Source organism: Oncorhynchus nerka, linkage group LG22 (assembly GCF_034236695.1).
Source record: "Oncorhynchus nerka isolate Pitt River linkage group LG22, Oner_Uvic_2.0, whole genome shotgun sequence".
Taxonomy (NCBI): domain Eukaryota; kingdom Metazoa; phylum Chordata; class Actinopteri; order Salmoniformes; family Salmonidae; genus Oncorhynchus; species Oncorhynchus nerka.
Window position 1 is genome coordinate 15,698,545 of NC_088417.1, and position 19,379 is coordinate 15,717,923.

The 19,379-nt window shown below is 44.0% G+C and overlaps 1 protein-coding gene and 1 long non-coding RNA gene across 3 annotated transcripts in view; one reads left to right on the top strand and one right to left on the bottom strand.

Annotated features, from left to right (window-relative positions):
* The window catches only part of LOC115104895 (apoptosis regulator Bcl-2-like), a 73,979-nt gene that overhangs the window by 11,522 nt on the left and 43,078 nt on the right, over positions 1–19,379 (top strand). The window lies entirely within an intron of this gene.
* On the bottom strand, positions 12,316–17,718 carry LOC115104896 (uncharacterized). Its single transcript, XR_003859821.2, has 2 exons — positions 13,529–17,718; positions 12,316–13,418 (listed from the first exon to the last, which is right to left on the bottom strand). It is a non-coding gene; the product is annotated as an uncharacterized LOC115104896 (long non-coding RNA).

The following is a 19,379-nucleotide window of genomic DNA, read 5'->3' on the forward strand; positions in this document are numbered from 1 at the left end:
ACAGAGAAGCTCTGATATTTATTTTAAAGAAAGCATTTCTAAAAGAATTCAGAGTACCTACTTTTCAAGATCACAGAGAGGGAGGAACTGTGGAACTGTGCGCTACAGTAGGAGGTCTCAGTAGAAAGTTAAAACCGTAGGGGAAATACCAGAGTAACCTTGAACACACATCTAGAGATTAACAGAACATTTCACTTTTTAGCTTTGAGTCAGAAAATACCCTAAAAACCTTATTGTTGCCACCAAGTTCTTTGTGTTTTTATTAATCGGTCGTTCTGCAGAGCCGCCCTTTTCTGCTAAATGTAAATGTGGTCACATTTTGTTTAAGAAAGTTTTGTGTCTGGGTAAGCCCCTAACACATACAAATACACAATGATCTGCACACACCCCAAATTACTATTGATGTAAAAGGCCAAGCAGATCTGGGTTCAAATACTATTTCAGCATTTGTTATAGCCTGCCTGAAGTGCAAGATTGGTGGTGCTTACACTTTTGGGACTATTTTATTAGTTCCATTTTGCCAGGCAAGCTGAATCAAATCCAGCTAAAGTATTTGCAATGATTTCAAATAGTATTTGAACCCAGATCCGATTCCAAGTCCAATAAAGGTCTGTATACTGTAGTATACAGCAGGTTGGGCCCCTGTCAAAACTCCAGACTGGCTCACGGATCCTTTGTTGGCCAAAGCAGATTTGCCTTTTGTGAGGACTGTGGATATCTGTAATCTGGTCAGAATTGATTTATATCCCATTTTAAAGTAATGGGCTAGTCGTATGGGTGTTACAAGACTTTTGTCCATCTGCTGTGGCTCCACACCAGCTTACAATTGGTTGGTTTTCTTCCTCAGTTGGTTATCTGCCTGGTTGTGTCAGCTGGTAAACTCTTCGGAAAAAGGTTTCCAAAAGGGTTCTTCGGCTTTCCCCATATGGGAACCCTTTTTGTTTCCAGGTAGAACCCTTTTTGTTTGGGTTCCATGTAGAACTCTTTCCACAGAGGATTCTACATGGGACTCAAAAGGGTTCTATCTGGAACCAAAATGGTTCTACCTGGAACCAAAATGGGTTCTCCTATGGGGACAGCCGAAGAACCCTTTTGGAACCCTTTTCTCTAAGCGTGTATGACAAAAGGTGTCCAGCATGTGTTAGGTTCATACCAAAATTGAAAATGTAGTGAATGGGAAAGAGACTAAAAGTGAGAGATTAAGAGAGAGGATATGTACAACAACATACCTCACAAGGGTTGTCAACATACTGTATAAAGCCATAATTACAGTTGCTGGGACTGTGTTAGGATTCAGAAAGTGTTTACGAAAACATTTGTTTTTTCAAACTCTACACATTTCCAGACTCATTAGATTAATGACAAACCATCATCCACCTTGCCATTGGGGACCAAACTAGAAGGCTTTGCTCCGGTTTAACCCATGCTATATGGGACATCAACATCAAACCCTTTGCCCATCATCAACTATTGTTTGGAATGTAGCCTGAAGATAAACAGGGGTACATTTTGACCACAAGGTTTAAATAATGTCATCATTTTGAAACCTATTTTTAAATGAAAAATAATCTCTCTTTTGTATACTAGTTGTATACTAAACTGAAAACGTGGACTCAATAGTAAACTTTGTGATAAAGGACCAAATTTGGCACAGAGGTAGAGATGTATGTACCCTGAAAAAATATAGATATGGAGCAACCCCAGATTTGGCCATTGGGGGGAGGGCATGGCAGCCACTATAACTGAAAAATACAAATTGTAAATACATATTTAGCTTCCAGTCAATGTCTTTATACCAAGTTGAGTGTCATATTTCAGATGCAATTGGAACTGAGTTGATATCCTATAGCGTTCCGGAGTTCGAGCTAAAAGTCTGATGTGACCGGTGCCCATATCGCGCATATCGATCAAATTTGACTAAAATGTGTGAATTTGTTTAAAAATATGTTTATTTTAGGGTAATTTAAACAATTTACTTGTGTTACAAAAGGTTAATAAAAGAAAGTGTTAATGCTTGACAGACAGTGTCTCTTTGCAATCATTAATTGGCGTTATTGGCGTTTTTAGGGTTAACTGAAGATGTCAGATTCCTTTCGTAGAGTGTTATGTATTTCGGCAGCACTAAGGTATTCAACAACTGTCTCCATCTTGCATGGAGATAGGGACAAAGCACCCTGTCAAGTACATGTTTTCTTCCTCCTGTAGCTGTGGAGTCGTCTGTCCCCTGCACAAAAGGAAATCCGTTTTTGTTTGACAAAAAACCCCATGCCAGTACCATGCAATCCACCCCGCTTCCCGTCAAAACACGGTTCATTCAACCACCCACACAAAAGTTGTCAACGCTGACAGTTGGCACATAGGAGCATTTAACTGTAAATCCATGTCTCCCGCTCAGAGCGGGACAGACGTAGACGGTACACACACATACATATAAACAAACAAGTACAAAGACTCAACCGACTGGTATTTACACAAAAGGACATACACACATGAAAAGTACACAGACTTGCATAAGAACAGGGATTTAACATCGAATACTGAATACACACACACGGAGTTGAACAGGTCCACACATTGAAAATAGAAATGGGTTAAAGACACTCTCAGATGTTCAGAGGAATATAAACAGTGTGTTTGGTGTGCATTCTGCACCACGGTTCTGACATGTGGGAGGGTGTGTGGGCAGGTTTGTGTGGCTTGCTGTAATGGAATTAGTCTGGGAGAAGGGTACAGATTGCCTTGTTCCCTTAGATGTGTTGCTTTTAAACAGTCTCTCTCTCTCCCTACTGTTCTGCAATTGCCTCAGTCTCGATTCTGTGATTTGTTTATTTCCTCAATATACAACCAATATAAAAGTCTCTCTTACTTGTTCATGTAAATACTGGTTATCCACCACATTTTTTTTGTGTGCTATAGGCTACAGTATTGTGTGCTTCCTTTGTCTCTCTGTTTCTCTCTGGGCAGAAGCACTCATTTTGATTTATTATCCATGTCAATGTTATCTTGTCTTTGGATCTTTTTAAACACAAGGAGGTGTGCTAGTTGCTGGAAATGGAATGCACCTGTATATTGCAATTATGGAAAATATAATAGGATTTCTCAACTTTGCTCTGCACCAGTCAGGAAGAAACAAGAAACTCTCCTTATAAATCTAACTACCTACTGTTTTCATGAACATGTCATTACTGACCAATTTGTCACAGTGGGGGTCTTGTCAAAAGTGTGGTGGAGCACAGGCACCCATTCCAAGTCCATTATTCCCTTGGCTTATGTTGTCTAAAGGAAACAGATTCTGGGTGCCCTTAAAACAGTGTAGAGGGGCTGAAGCCAAGTGTTCCCCCTCTCTGGTACCGCCGGGTTGGGTTCTGGCTCTGTCGCTCGCCATCTGGTGTACCGTTTGCACCCGCCACCGCAGGGCCTGTGATCCCAAAAAAAGCATGCACACAAAAAATGACATTTCCTACAGGCGGTCCAACTGGAGCTCAGTACAGTCCTCAAAACATGAATCCCCCTCTTTCATATGTCCACAGTAAGCCTCTCCCTCTGGACTAGAGATAGCCAGAAGACCAGAAACTCGGCTCCCATTCACAACTGAAATGACTTTGGACAATAATAGGTCTGTTTCCTCATTGTGGTTTTGACATAATTTTGTGTGCGCTTTACACTGTTGTACCCTCTGTAAAACGCAGAGGGCAATACTCCAAAAAAACTATATTCTACCCAGGAGCCATTGCTCACTGCCCCTGTTGAATGCTAATAAGCCGTTATTAAAAAGATACGGCAAAGTTTAAGCAGCACTGATGTCAGATATGGCAGAATCAAAGCTTAGATAAGTCAACCAGTAATTATGTATTTTAGGTTCCCTCCGATGTGCAATGAATTATTCATCATGCCGGCGAAGGAGGCAGTCTTTTCCTGTTAACATTAAACATACTGTCTTTTGAAAATTGAAGTCGCTCATTAACTAGCAATGATTACAATTCTTTTTCCCCTTGATCAAGTCTCTCTTGACTGGGTAATGCCTCTGGTCAGTCAATAGGGCTGAGATATTACCCGGTGCTTCAATGGTGTGTTATTTTTTTGGGGGGGACGGGGAGATAAAAGAAAGTGGTGCTTTGAGTTTGAGCCATTTAAAGCTCACATTTAGGTTTTGTCCCATTCCAGTAAAAGCTCCACAAATCAACAGGTGCATTTGGAACACAGCCTTTGAGTTTTTACTCATCTACCCTCCACTGACCTGCTCTTTGGCACATGGATGCATCATGATGAGTCTATTAGCTTCATGTAATCAGTAATTGATTTAAATGAATGATACTAAGGTTTCCATGAAAGCTGGTGGAAGTACAAGATCACTTGCAGGCTTCGGTCTTAAAAATATTGCATCACTACTCTCTTGCAGTCTGTCTGTCTGTCTGTCTGTCTGTCTGTCTGTCTGTCTGTCTGTCTGTCTGTCTGTCTGTCTGTCTGTCTGTCTGTCTGTCTGTTTCTCTCCTCCCTTTTTACTTCCCTCAACCCTTTCCTGTAAATTAATAATTCATAGTGATGCTAACATCCAACCCTAAATGGGCCACCCTCACAACAAGAGGGCCATGTCCTACTCTCTGCCACACGGTCATGTTCTTGCATGAGGACGCAGCTGGAGCGAGGATGTGTCCACTCCTCACAGATACGTGTCATCACAAGACGTCATGCGGAGGGTTCATAGCAAGCATGCTGGGAATTTTTTTTGGGGGGCACGTGAGTCGGCGGTTGCTGAACGTCGAAACCCCAGCAGTGCAGTGTACACATCACGCAGGTCATATTCATGAATGTATTAACATGCAATGTACAGAAGGCCTCCTGCTTTGCTCTTATTGTCTGTCTGTAAATATAGGCTAATGAGGAAGCATCTGGTAATGCTCCGCTGATGTGGTAATGTTATAGAGCTTTAGGGGAAATGTTGAATACTTTGACTTAATGGAATCAATTGTATCTTCCATAGGAATTGGAAGTGAAAATACACTATTTTAAATCCTGGCTTAAAACTTTGTTACTCAACCTCAGCGACCACCAAGCTCTATCACACATGTGAAACTCAAGGCCCGCAGGGTTTTAAGAATTTAATTTGAGTTGTTTTTGGGGGGGTGATCTCAATCGACATTGACGTTACTAAAATCAAATTCGAAACTGGGTAGAAATGATAATGAACCTACATTTATAGTCTCTTCACTCTGTCCAGCTTGCTGAGCATCGAACATTTCCAAAGCAAATTTTGACAGTGAGGAAAAAGTATACATTTTAAGTGCAGCCCTACGGACCTTGGTGAAGACCGAATTCGGCCCACAGGGAAATTTGTTTGACACCTCTATAAGTAGTGTCCACTCGTAAGACTGAGGACATGTCAACCCAACCTCACCCTACCCTCAATCTTCATTGTGTCAGGGGATTATAGAGGGATTTCCTGGATCATGCTGAAGCCATGGTCGGTGCCGTCTGCTGGATTAGTGAGAGGCGCTCGCCAGGGTCGTTAGTTGGCCCCGGCTGCATTCGCATACCACCATGGGTATTATCCCAACAATTTGGAAACTGTGTCGTAATGGGGTCAAGCCTTGGCCACAAGTAGAATATAATAGGAAGAGGCTGTATGGGGCGCCACTATGTCTTCCTCCTATAGCCTCCAGGTTACCCCCGCCTTGGGCAACACATTTTCACCATCCATGCCACAGCTGAGGCTTCAGAAAGGCTACAGTAGGCCGTCTAAAAATAGACATGACTGGCAGCTTCAATTAAAGTGTTTCCCCCGTCCTGTTTGGTATATTTTTTAAAGCAATGACATCATCACCAAGAGACAAGTGACTTCATAAAGATGCTGGTATGATCAAATAAAAATGATGATCAAGATTCATTATGGCTACTAAAAAAGACCATTCTCATTTAATGCCTCTGTAAAATACACTACTGTATATATACAAAAGTATGTGGACACCCCTTCAAATTAGTGGATTCAGCTATTTCAGCCACACACGTTGCTGACCAGTGTATAAAATCGAACACACGGCCATACAATCGCCATAGGCAAATTTTGGCAGTAGAATGGCCTTACTGAAGAGCTCAGTGGCATTCAACATGGCACCGTCATAGGATGCCACCTTTCCAACAAGTCAGTTCGTCAAATTTCTGCCCTGCTAGTGCTGCCCCCGTCAACTGTAGTGTAAGTGCTGTTATTTCAAATCGGAAATTTCTAGGAGCAACAACAGCTCAGCCACACAAGCTCACAGAACGGGGCCGCCGAGTGCTAAAGCGCGTAGCGTGTAAATATTGTCTGTCCTCGGTTGTAACACTCACTACCGAGCTCCAAACTGCCCCTGGAAGGAACGTCAGCACAATAACTGTTCGTCTGGAGCTTCATGAAATGGGTTTCCATGGCCGGGCAGCCGTACACAAGCATAAGATCACCATGCGCAATGCCAATGCCTACCTGCCCCAATGCATATAGCGTCAACTGTAAAGTTTGGTGGATAAGGAATAATGGTCTGTGGTTGTTTTTCATGGTTCCGGCTAGGCACTTTAGTTCCATTGAAGGGAAAACTTAATGCTACAGTATACAATGCTATTCTAGACGTTTCTGTGCTTCCAACTTTGTGGCAACAGTTTGGGGGAGGCCATTTCCTGTTTCAGCATGACAATGCCCCAGTGCACAAAATGAGGTCCATACAGACATTTTTTGCTGAGATTGGTGTGGAATAACTTGACTGGCCTGAACAGAGCCCTGACCTCAACCCCATCAAACAACTTTGGGAAGAATTGGGACACCGACTGTGACAGCAGCATGGATGGACCAACTCCATATTAATGCCCATGATTTTGGAGTGAGATGTTCAATGATCAGGTGTCCACATACTTTTGGTCATGTACTGGAAGAGCGTGAAGCAAAACATTGTCCATCCCATATTTATTCTGCAGCGGGCATCTTTGAGAGTAGAGGTATTACAGTCGGTATTCAGTCAGACAAGGGCTTTCTAGAGAGATAGGAGGAAGGCAGGATCTACCTTCTGATTCCTGGGCAGCATCATGATTGATAATCTCCTTTTAGGTTGGCAAATAGTGCGGGTGGTGGTGGTGCTGACAGCAGTGGTGCTGGTGGTGATGCTGATGGCAGCGGAGGTGGTGGCAGCAGATTGGAGTTCTCTCAGAGGCTGACTTGGGCTCCCCCCACGGCTTTTGATGGAAGCTGATGGGGTTTGAAGTGCCAGGGAGGGGCGGGGATGGGGATGGGGAAAAGGGGGTATACCAGAGTGATGAAGGGAGATGAAAGCAAGGGAACTGTCACATTCCAATGTATTGGGATGTAGTTGAGGGAAGACAAACTTTCTCACAGGCTTGCAAACGTAAACGCACACACACACACACACACACACACACACACAATGATGGAGCATGTATCATTAACATGACACAGATCCTTGCATGCACCCAAATACATGTATAGGTGCGTATAACAACATACAAGAACATGTACAGTTCAAGTCGGAAGTTTACATACACTTAGGTTGGAGTCATTAAAACTTGTTTTTCAACCACTCCACACATTTCTTGTTAACTATAGTCTTGGCACGTCAGTTAGGACATCTACTTTGTGCATGACACAAGTCATTTTTCCAACAATTGTTTACAAACATATTATTTCACTTATAATTCACTGTATCACAAACCCAGTGGGTCAGAAGTTTACATACACTAAATTGACTGTGCCTTTAAACAGCTTAGAAAATTCCAGAAAATGACCCACTGGGAATGTGATGAAAGAAATAAAAGCTGAAATAAATAATTCTCTCTACTATTATTCTGACATTTCACATTCTTAAAATAAAGTGGTGATCATAACTGACCTAAGACAGGGCATCTTTACTTGGATTAAATGTCAGGATTTGTGAAAAACTGAGTTTAAATGTATTTGGCTAAGGTTTATGTAAACTTCTGACTTCAACTGTATGTACTCACACATACACTCATACACATTTGTACTTTGCTGTCAAGCGGACACCTCACACTCATCCTCGTGTTTGTTTGGCAGAGAACACTCTTGGAATCGTTGAGAAATGAATTCCTCCCACTAGCTGCTTTCTGGTTGTTCTGCCCAGCTTAGCTTCAGAAACAAAATCTGTCTGGATAAACTTCACCATCCCTGATGCTATTGGCTTCTAGTGAGCTGGCTCTACCCTAGGCCTAATTGTACTAATGCATTATGAATGTAGCGATAGCTTTTATGTTTTTCATGGACTGTCATAATGCACAGAGGGCCTGAATACTTACTGGAAATGTGCGCATTTAACTCATGCAGTGATTTCAATGGAAGATGTGTGTACACATTTCAAGTTATGATTCAGGCCCAAGAGTATGTAATAAAATGCTGTATACTGGTCCCCAGGAGTTGCTCCCGAGTGGCACAGCGTTTGAAGGCACTGCATCTCTGTGCTAGAAGTGTCACTAAAGACCCTGGTTTGATCCTGGGCTGTATCACAACCGGATGGGATTGGGAGTCCCATAGGGCGGCGCACAATTGGCCCAACGTCGTACGGGTTAGTGGAGGGTTTGGCTGGGGTAGGCCGTCATTGTAAATAAGAATTTGTCCTTAACTTACTTGCCTAATTAAATTAAGGTTAAATTTAAAAAACATATATTTCTTGTTTGAATGCCATTCCACTTGAGCTGAAAAGTATACAGTGAATACCAACAGCGAGCGTGAGCCAAACTACAGTGGTTAGGTCGACATATTAAAGTATCATCATTTTTATGGAGGGGCACGCCTTCAATCTGAAGATTTAACTCATGTGGTGTGTTTCGGGTTCACTTCCTGGGATTTTCCTCGAGCGAGTGCATTCTGGGAAAATGAAGCATAGAGTTGTCTAGACATGGTTCCATGGTATAATAAAGACCAGGGCTAAGTGGAATTAAAAATGTATCCATGGTGTTTTAAATGGGACCTATAACGTTTTGTCACTGGGTGACATTATAGCATTAACTTCAACGTGTAGGATGGATCGGTGGAGGCAAATGTCTGCGTTTTAACCACAGACTGTGTGGTGGAGACATTTTGTGTGGAAGTGTTTCTGTTTGTTTTGATAGTCTATTCATTTCACTGGCATACACTCTTAGAAAAAGGTTATTCTATAAGGACAGCCGAAGAACCCTTTAAGGTTCTAGATAGCACCTTTTTTTTCCTAAGAGTGAAGCACACAGTCATCTCACACATGAAGGCAGTTCAGCACCTCTGTGAGAGTGATGGAAAGTAACAGTCAATCACAAGTGGCTAGAACTATTGATGCTGTTGACAACGGCACAACACAAGCTGGGAATAATATGCCGATACACACACACAAAATACCAGTGCACACATACACCTAGTGTACAAAACATTAAGGACACCTTCTCTTTCCATGACATAGACTGACCAGGTGAATCCAGGTGAAAGATATTGATCCCTTATTGATGTCTCTTGCTAAATCCACTTGAATCAGTGTAGATAAGAAGGTTAAAGAAGTATTTTTAAGCCTTGAGACAGTTGAGACATGGATGTGTGCCATTCAGAGGGTGAATGGGCAAGACAAAAGATTTAAGTGCTTTTGAACGGGGTATAGTAGTAGCTGCCAGGCACACCAGTTTGTGTCAAGAACTGCAACGCTGCTGGGTTTTTCACACTCAACGGTTTCCCATGTGTATTAAGAATGGTCCACCACCCAAAGGACATCCAGCCAACTTGACACAACTGTGGGAAGCATTGGAGTCAACATGGGCCAGCGTCCCTGTGGAACGCTTTCGACACCTTGTAGAGTCCATGCCCCGACGAATTGAGGCTGTTCTGAGGGAAAAAGGGGGTGCAACTCAATATTAGGAAGATGTTCTTAATGTTTCGTTTTGTATGCTGCTTACACATCCTCTCTCATGCAAACTGACTTGTTTTATTCAAACTCAAACACACACACACACACATATTCTGTAGAGGAGATTGTACAGGTAGCTGCCTAAATAAAGGAAACACCAACATAAAGTGTCTTAATAGGGTGTTGGACAACCACGAGCCAGAACAGCTTCAATCCACCTTGACATAGATTCTACAAGTGTCTGGAAATCTATTGGAGGGATGCGACACCATTCTTCATCAAGAAATTTCCATAATTTTGTGTTTTGCTGATGGTGGTAGAATACACTGTTTCAGGCATCGCACCAGAATCTCCCATGAGTGTTCAATTGGGTTGAGATCTGGTGACTGAGACACGCACACACACACACACACACACACACACACACACACACACACACACACACACACACACACACACACACACACACACACACACACACACACACACACACACACACCCTTTTGGCCCCCTATGCTCCTTTGAAACCTCTCTGTCAAAACCACTGAGATCTCTTCTTCTAGCCATGGTAGCCAAAATAATGGGTAACTGGGCGTTTTATACATGACCCTAAGCATGACGGGATGTTAATTGCTTAATTAAGTCAGGAACCACACCTGTGTGGAAGCTACTGCTTTCAATATACTTTGTATCCCTCATTTACTCAAGCGTTTCCTTTATTCTGGCAGTTACCTGTAGCTCCACAGGGGCAAGGGACATAAGGGGAACACAGTGGCAGATGGGTGATTTAGCATTCAGGGAGCCCAGAGGGGCGCCCTACAACCTAAGACTGGATACAGACGAGATGCATAGCAACACACTCTCTCCTCTCTGCTTAATACACCATCGTCTGTGTTTTTGTTTGTATTCCTTTCAAGGGTTGTTGTTTTCATCACATTGCTCTGTGATCCCCCTCATCAGACCCTGGAGGTCCAATCTGTCATACTACGCTTTGGAATATGTGCTTTTCTGGGGTTGGTTTACAAAGCGCTTTGGGAGCTCCAATAGATAGCTGGTTAGTTGGGGGGGTGCTGCGTAGTTTGGGGGGTGCTGGGTGGTTTGGGGGTGATTATATGGTTCAGTGAGGGGAGAGAGTGTGGAGTGTGGGTGTCTAAGTAATGAGCGTTAGCGCCGTGACTTGATGCCCCCAGGGCTGCCACTGAAGAAGACCAGACTAAAAGGCTAACAACGCAATGGATATTGGATATTTGACGGCAGGATAGTGGTTGCATTAGCACTATGGCTTCAGTGACAGTGCTATACACACAGAGATGGAGAGAGAGACCTTGAGAATGGAGAGCTGACATCAGTTTGGAGACCTTGACCCCTCAGACGTTAACGGTACCTGTGGTTCCACCCTGATTCCTTGTATTAAACACACCAGACGGACTATTGTGGCTTTGGCAGGATATCTGCGAGCATCATATTGCTTTGGCTGGACCACATTGTCCATGTCAACCTTTCCTAGCAGATGTACAATGCATTGTGAAGGATTATTAGCACGGTACAATTTGTTTTACCTTTATTTAACGAGGCAAGTCAGTTAAGAACAAATTCTTATTTACAGTGACGGCCTACCCCGGCCAAACCTGGATGACATTGGGCCAATTGTGCGTCGCCCTATGGGACCCCCAATCCCAATCACAGGATTGTGAATGAGAGGTCATCAGATGCTAAACAAATATTAGCATGGTACAATGCATTGTGAATGAGAGGTCATCAAATACTAACCAAATATTAGCATGGTACAATGCATTGTGAATGAGAGGTCATCAGATGCTAACCAAATATTAGCATGGTACAATGCATTGTGAATGAAAGGTCATCAAATGCTAACCAAATATTAGCACGGTACAATGCGACAGAGATGATTTTGATTGTTTTTTTTCTTGTTTTTTTTTCTTTAATTGCCTCCGTTTGAAAGAACCAGTTGGCTCTTGCGGTGAATCGAAAACAAGTTTTGAGTCTCAAAACTGTATTTCAAATTGAAACACAGAGAAAGGGCCCAACTATCCTGTTTTGACGCGAATGCAAATATATGCAAAGGTGGAAAATCCCCATTTTATCAGGCATTATCTCTGTTCTGTTTACCATCTTGTTCACCTGACAGAAATTGAAAGTCCCCTTGGTATTCCCCCCTGCAAAAGGAGAACAAACTCAAACATCATAATAGAAACCCTGGGGGTTAAGATGCTCAGTTCTAAGGGCCATAAAGCTGGCAATAGGTCATTAAGCCGCTATAATGCTATAAGACATGCGTGAATAAGCTTTAATATTATTTTGAATATGAATTAAACATTTTATGACACCACTAATGAAGTGTTACAATATTTTCACATTTCAAATGGACATTCTCATTGTTGCAAATGGTACATGTCAGTAAACGCTGAAATATTATGCACAAAAAAAGACAGAATTATATTGTGAAATGTATTTTTTATTGGATCTTAATACAATGCGTGTTTTTGAATGCAGCCTTTGAACAGAAATATCTCTTCAACAAGCAACAGTCATTCAAACCAACAGTATACACCAATCCTACATCCAAGATATGATAGTCCCATTTGACTCTCAGGTGAAGTCATGTTTTCACAGCACTCATCGCATGGTAAAACCTCTCCCTGATATAACACCAGACAGTTTGCCTCATAGGGGGAAATAGTTTGTTCCACACTTTTATCTGGTGATGAGGTCCCTGGCTCCAGCATTGCTCTTTGTGTTTTGTAAAAAGCTGCTTTCTCAAGGATTACGCTCACACAAACTGGGCCTCGCAGCAGAAACATGTAACCGGAGCGTGGGTCGGCCTGAACCGCGGATCCTCATTGTTCTGTTTGGAGAGCGATAACTGGGGAGAAAATAACATCATTCTGTGCTAATTGGCAACTCTGGCTTTCTGTCAACTTTTGTTTGAAGGTCCAGATGGAGGTGGAGCCCATGCTGGCCATGTTTTCTCAACGCTTGATACAGTATTGATAGAGAAGATCTTGCCTCTAATGAGGACAATAGAAGAGAAGAGTTAAGGTGAAGACTAATTAAATGCAAAGTTGTGATTCACCTTGCATTTCAAGTGGAAGAGAAACTTCTCTGAAGCATTGAAGATCAAGGGATCCTCAAAAGTTATTTCACATACACAAGAATCAAAAAGTTCTACATTTCGTAGAGTTTGAAGCAATTGTTCAGGTGTCTGAAAAAGCTCAACGTTTGACAGAGACAGCATCTTGGTGTCTGATTTGAGAGTTGTGGTATCCCAGTCGGTATTCAGTCTGTACTGTTGATTGAGTAGTGTTGCTCTTTTGGTTCAATAATGGATGGCCCCTGTTTTGGGTATCCATTGTTCCGTTGATCAGGGAAGCCTCTTATGTACGTTAGAAGAGATTTGGTGCTGAAGAGCTTGAGGAGAGGATGATGTAGTGGGTGAGGATCATCTCAGATTCTCTTCTTGCGCTCACTTTCTTCATCTCTCTATGTGCTACCCAAGCCTATTAGCCTGAGTACCAGTCATTCCACTCCTTGCCACTCCTGTCATGTCATAATGAAACAGAGTACAAGGAGTGTTAGTTAAACAGACTGGTACTCAGCTACAAGCTTATTGCACAGAAAGCAAAACAAAGACAGATTGTCTCACTCACCCTTACATCAATGCTTTCCTCTCATTCCTTTACATGGCCAGAATGAGCTCAGCTGATACCCCAAAAAACACGCAGAACGAATAAGAGAGAGTTAAGAGAGGTCATTGAACTTTTCCTTGGTTTCCAGCCCCAGACAAAGAGGGAGGAAGGAGTGGGTGTTGGCGGATGGTGGAGTCAGTCAGGGGGAGGTGTGCGTGGGTGTCAGGGGAAGTTGGGGGTGGCGGGGGTGGAAGAGACCAGTCTGGTTGTGAGCTTTGCTTACATCGTGGTTGGGGGCATAGTTGGCGCGTCCATAAAGCTTCCCTTAAAGTAAATTTAATTAAATTGCCAAAATGATATAGCCTCGTTAGCCTACTCCTATCTATTAACAAACAAATCCTTCAAAATAGGCACCTACACCAGAAAGCATATGATTTGGCCACAAAGGATCATGAGCTTCTTAAAAAGTCATCTGTGGATTGTTTTCCATCACATTGCCTAAAGATGGCCATTTGAGCAGCGCTCACTGCAAATACCAAATAGATGATTGTTCAGATGTGACTTTCAGTGAAAAGTAGAGAGGCCAAGCCAGGCATATCGCAATATTTCAAAATTCAATCGAGGGAAAACATAGTTTGGAAAGAAAATGGCTATTGCTGTAAGGAGAAGACAATGAAAAGACTCTCATCTGTCTTTTAGTTATCCAAATTCTCAACTTAATTGTAGGTCTATAGCCTTATGGAGAGCAACAATGGAGAGAGCATCGGTAATATCCCCGGTGAGTGCGCATAGTCACTCTTTATCATTTTTAGGTCAGTGCCACTTGAAAGGTTGTTTTTGGACAATAATTTCCTCCTCCAGGTTAGAAGGATATCATATTGTAATTGTGTCTCCACTTCTCGTAGGCCTAATATATGCATCAGACAACGTTATTTTCATTGATCTGTTTGTCAGTATCAGCAGAGTGGGCTACCCTGTAATTTGTCGTATTAAAAAATCTTCTGCTAATGTCTCCAGTCATAAACTCAGCAAAAAAAGAAACGTCCCTTTTTCAGGACCCTGTCTTTCAAAGATCATTCGTAAAAATCCAAATAACTTCACAGATCTTCATTGTAAAGGGTTTAAACACTGTTTCCCATGCTTGTTCAATGAACCATAAACAATTAATGAACATGCACCTGTGGAATGGTCGTTAAGACACTAACAGCGTACAGACGGTAGGCAATTAAGGCCCAGGGTCCCTGCTCATCTGCGTGAACGTGCCTTAGGCATGCAGCAAGGAGGCATGAGGACTGCAGATGTGGCCAGGGAAATACATTGCAATGTCCGTACTGTGAGACACCTAAGACAGCGCTACAGGGAGACAGGACGGACAGCTGATCGTCCTCGCAGTGGCAGACCACGTGTAACAACACCTGCACAGGATCGGTACACCCGAACATCACACCTGCGGGACAGGTACAGGATGGCAACAACAACTGCTCGAGTTACACCAGGAATGCACAATCCCTCCATCAGTGCTCAGACTGTCCGCAATAGGCTGAGAGAGGCTGGACTGAAGGCTTCTAGGCCTGTTGTAAGGCAGGCCCTCACTTGACATCAGACATCATCTTGTTATGTTCATACAAATATTTACACATGTTAAGTTTGCTGAAAATAAACGCAGTTGACAGTGAGAGAACTATTCTTTTTTTGCTAAGTTTATAAAGTGTAGTAGAATTGCATGAAATGTGTTTATAAAAGTCCAAATTCTTCCCTTGCAAAGAAAGGAGAAGAAACAAATTATTTATAATTATGTTGCAGCCCCCTGACCATCCATTCAAGAAAGAATCGGACTGTGGCTGAATGTAGTTGATGATCCCTGGCCTTTAGCCTATAGCCAAGGTCTACTCTACGCTATACGCGCTCAGCCATGCATTGAACAGTCTTTTTTTGCGAACAGTGATTCAAATCAAATCAAATTTATTTATATAGCCCTTCGTACATCAGCTGATATCTCAAAGTGCTGTACAGAAACCCAGCCTAAAACCCCAAACAGCAAGCAATGCAGGTGTAGAAACACGGTGGCTAGGAAAAACTCCCTAGAAAGGCCAAAACCTAGGAAGAAACCTAGAGAGGAACCAGGCTATGTGGGGTGGCCAGTCCTCTTCTGGCTGTGCCGGGTGGAGAGTATAACAGAACATGGCCAAGATGTTCAAATGTTCATAAATGACCAGCATGGTCGAATAATAATAAGGCAGAACAGTTGAAACTGGAGCAGCAGCACGGTCAGGTGGACTGGGGACAGCAAGGAGTCATCATGTCAGGTAGTCCTGGGGCATGGTCCTAGGGCTCAGGTCAGTTGAAACTGGAGCAGCAGCACGGCCAGGTGGACTGGGGACAGCAAGTAGTCATCCTGTCAGGTAGTCCTGGGGCATGGTCCTAGGGCTCAGGTCCTCCGAGAGAGAGAAAGAAAGAGAGAAGGAGAGAATTAGAGAACGCACACTTAGATTCACACAGGACACCAAATAGGACAGGAGAAGTACTCCAGATATAACAAACTGACCCTAGCCCCCCGACACATAAACTACTGCAGCATAAATACTGGAGGCTGAGACAGGAGGGGTCAGGATTGAGGTACATTATTAGCTTAAATTAGGACTATCCAATCAACTCATCAGATTAGGAATAGTACAGTAGGCTCACATAAATTGTATCACAACCGGCTGTGATTGGGCGTCCCATATTGCGTCGCACAATTGGCCCAGCGTCGTCCGGGTTTGGACGATGTAGGCCGTCATTGTAAATAAGAATTTGTTCTTAACTGACTTGCCTTGTTAAATAAAGGTTACATAAAGGTTACATTCAAAAATGTATAATAAGTCTGCACATGCGATGATGGTGTGTTTTTATGGTGAAAATGATCTTCCCCAAACTTGAAACTCACGCGCAGCCTATGGTTGGGGGAAAACACGAGATGAGGTCCCAGATTGAAGCATTTCCAGCAGTAGCCCCCTAACAATCCCCCTTTACCGAGCTAATGCTGGAAAAGTGTTTTCTCTTTCTACTGGCTAGGGGAATCTTTCTATCCTATCTGGGCCTCCACGTGGTCTTTTCCATCCTATCTGGGCCTCCACGTGGTCTGGTCACCGCCCCCACAAAGTCTCTCTTTCCATCCTATCTGGGCCTCCACGTGGTCTTTTCCATCCTATCTGGGCCTCCACGTGGTCTGGTCACCGCCCCCACAAAGTCTCTCTTTCCATCCTATCTGGGCCTCCACGTGGTCTGGTCACCCCCCCCACAAAGTCTCTCTTTCCATCCTATCTGGGCCTCCACGTGGTCTGGTCACCGCCCCCACAAAGTCTCTCTTTCCATCCTATCTGGGCCTCCACGTGGTCTGGTCACCGCCCCCCACAAAGTCTCTCTTTCCATCCTATCTGGGCCTCCACGTGGTCTGGTCACCACCCCCACAAAGTCTCTCTTTCCATCCTATCTGGGCCTCCACGTGGTCTGGTCACCACCCCCACAAAGTCTCTCTTTCCATCCTATCTGGGCCTCCACGTGGTCTGGTCACCGCCCCCCACAAAGTCTCTCTTTCCATCCTATCTGGGCCTCCACGTGGTCTAGTCACCGCCCCCCACAAAGTCTCTCTTTCCATCCTATCTGGGCCTCCACGTGGTCTGGTCACCACCCCCACAAAGTCTCTCTTTCCATCCTATCTGGGCCTCCACGTGGTCTGGTCACCGCCCCCACAAAGTCTCTCTTTCCATCCTATCTGGGCCTCCACGTGGTCTGGTCACCGCCCCCCACAAAGTCTCTCTTTCCATCCTATCTGGGCCTCCACGTGGTCTGGTCACCGCCCCCACAAAGTCTCTCTTTCCATCCTATCTGGGCCTCCACGTGGTCTGGTCACCGCCCCCCACAAAGTCTCTCTTTCCTTCCTATCTGGGCCTCCACGTGGTCTGGTCACCGCCCCCACAAAGTCTCTTTTTCCATCCTATCTGGGCCTCCACGTGGTCTGGTCACCGCCCCCCACAAAGTCTCTCTTTCCATCCTATCTGGGCCTCCACGTGGTCTGGTCACCGCCCCCCACAAAGTCTCCCTTTCCATCCTATCTGGGCCTCCACGTGGTCTGGTCACCGCCCCCCACAAAGTCTCTCTTTCCATCCTATCTGGGCCTCCACGTGGTCTGGTCACCGCCCCCACAAAGTCTCTCTTTCCATCCTATCTGGGCCTCCACGTGGTCTGGTCACCGCCCCCACAAAGTCTCTCTTTCCATCCTATCTGGGCCTCCACGTGGTCTGGTCACCGCCCCACAAAGTCTCTCTTTCCATCCTATCTGGGCCTCCACGTGGTCTGGTCACCGCCCCCACAAAGTCTCTCTTTCCATCCTATCTGGGCCTCCACGTGGTCTGGTCACCGCCCCCACAAAGTCTCTCTTTCCATCCTATCTGGGCCTCCACGTGGTCTGGTCACCGCCCCCCACAAAGTCTCTCTTTCCATCCTATCTGGGCCTCCACGTGGTCTGGTCACTGCCCCCCACAAAGTCTCTCTTTCCATCCTATCTGGGCCTCCATGTGGTCTGGTCACCGCCCCCCACAAAGTCTCTCTTTCCATCCTATCTGGGCCTCCACGTGGTCTTTTCCATCCTATCTGGGCCTCCACGTGGTCTGGTCACCGCCCCCCACAAAGTCTCTCTTTCCATCCTATCTGGGCCTCCACGTGGTCTTTTCCATCCTATCTGGGCCTCCACGTGGTCTGGTCACCGCCCCCCACAAAGTCTTTCTCTCGCTTTCATAATTGTTCTTTCTAGTTGTCTCTTTCCATCTCTCGTTCTGTCTTCCGTTCCTCTTCTTCCGTTTGCTCTTCTCTTTCTTTTTTCTTTCTTTTCTCTCTTTCCTTCTCCCTCTCTTTCTTTCTTTCTCTTTCTTTCATTTTTTTATTTTCTTTCTCTCTGTCTTTCTTTTCTCTCTCTCTCTCTTCCTTCCTCTCTTTTTTTTCTTTCTTTCTTTCTTTCTTTCTTTCTTTCTTTCTTTCTTTCTTTCTTTCTTTCTTTCTTTCTTTCTTTCTTTCTTTCTTTACTATCCTCCATGTATTTTTGTCTATTCCGCAGTTGGAAGTTGCTGTTCACCACAGAGATGTATAAAATCAGATGAATGTGAAACAACATGAAAGAATGTAACCCTGTGCAGGCGTGTGTATTCCCAGGCTTGAGGAAAAGGCTATGGTGGTGAGCGTAGGCAGGAAGTGGACTTCCCTGGTGGTAAAAGCAAAAGTTCCTTTTTTGTTTTCAACATAACAGTCTGTCTTCGTTTATTTTTTGGGTGATTATTTGTATCCTTGATCCTATGGAATAGAGTAGACTCTGCTGAGAGAAAATGCCTTTTTCTGTGCATTTGGATCATCTTCACTAATTGAAATGCCTGCAAAGTAATGTCTACAGAAGTTGATTATATTATCATAGCTGTTGTTATTGAAGATGTATGAGGCAAATGTATTAAGGCAAATGTATTTAAATATTGGTCCTTGTTAAATTTTTCCCGTACTGTCCAATTCGAGCCTCCGATGTCTCATCTGAAGTCCATTAACCTTGAAAAGCACAACAGCATTCCCCTGCATTGTTTTCATTATCAGTGATGTAATCCCCTCCCTTTCCCCCTATAACAAATGGGACAGAAATATGCTCATCCTACATTGCTGGCTATTACATAAATCTCTATATAATGAAAATATGTTAAACCAAGGGGTAAAAACACAGCATTTCGCAAAAGTCTGCCCCACGCGCTTGTGTGTCTCTGTGTGTGTGTGTGTGTGTGTGTGTGTGTGTGTGTGTGTGTGTGCGTGCGTGCGTGCGTGCGTGCGTGCGTGCGTGCGTGCGTGCGTGCGTGCGTGT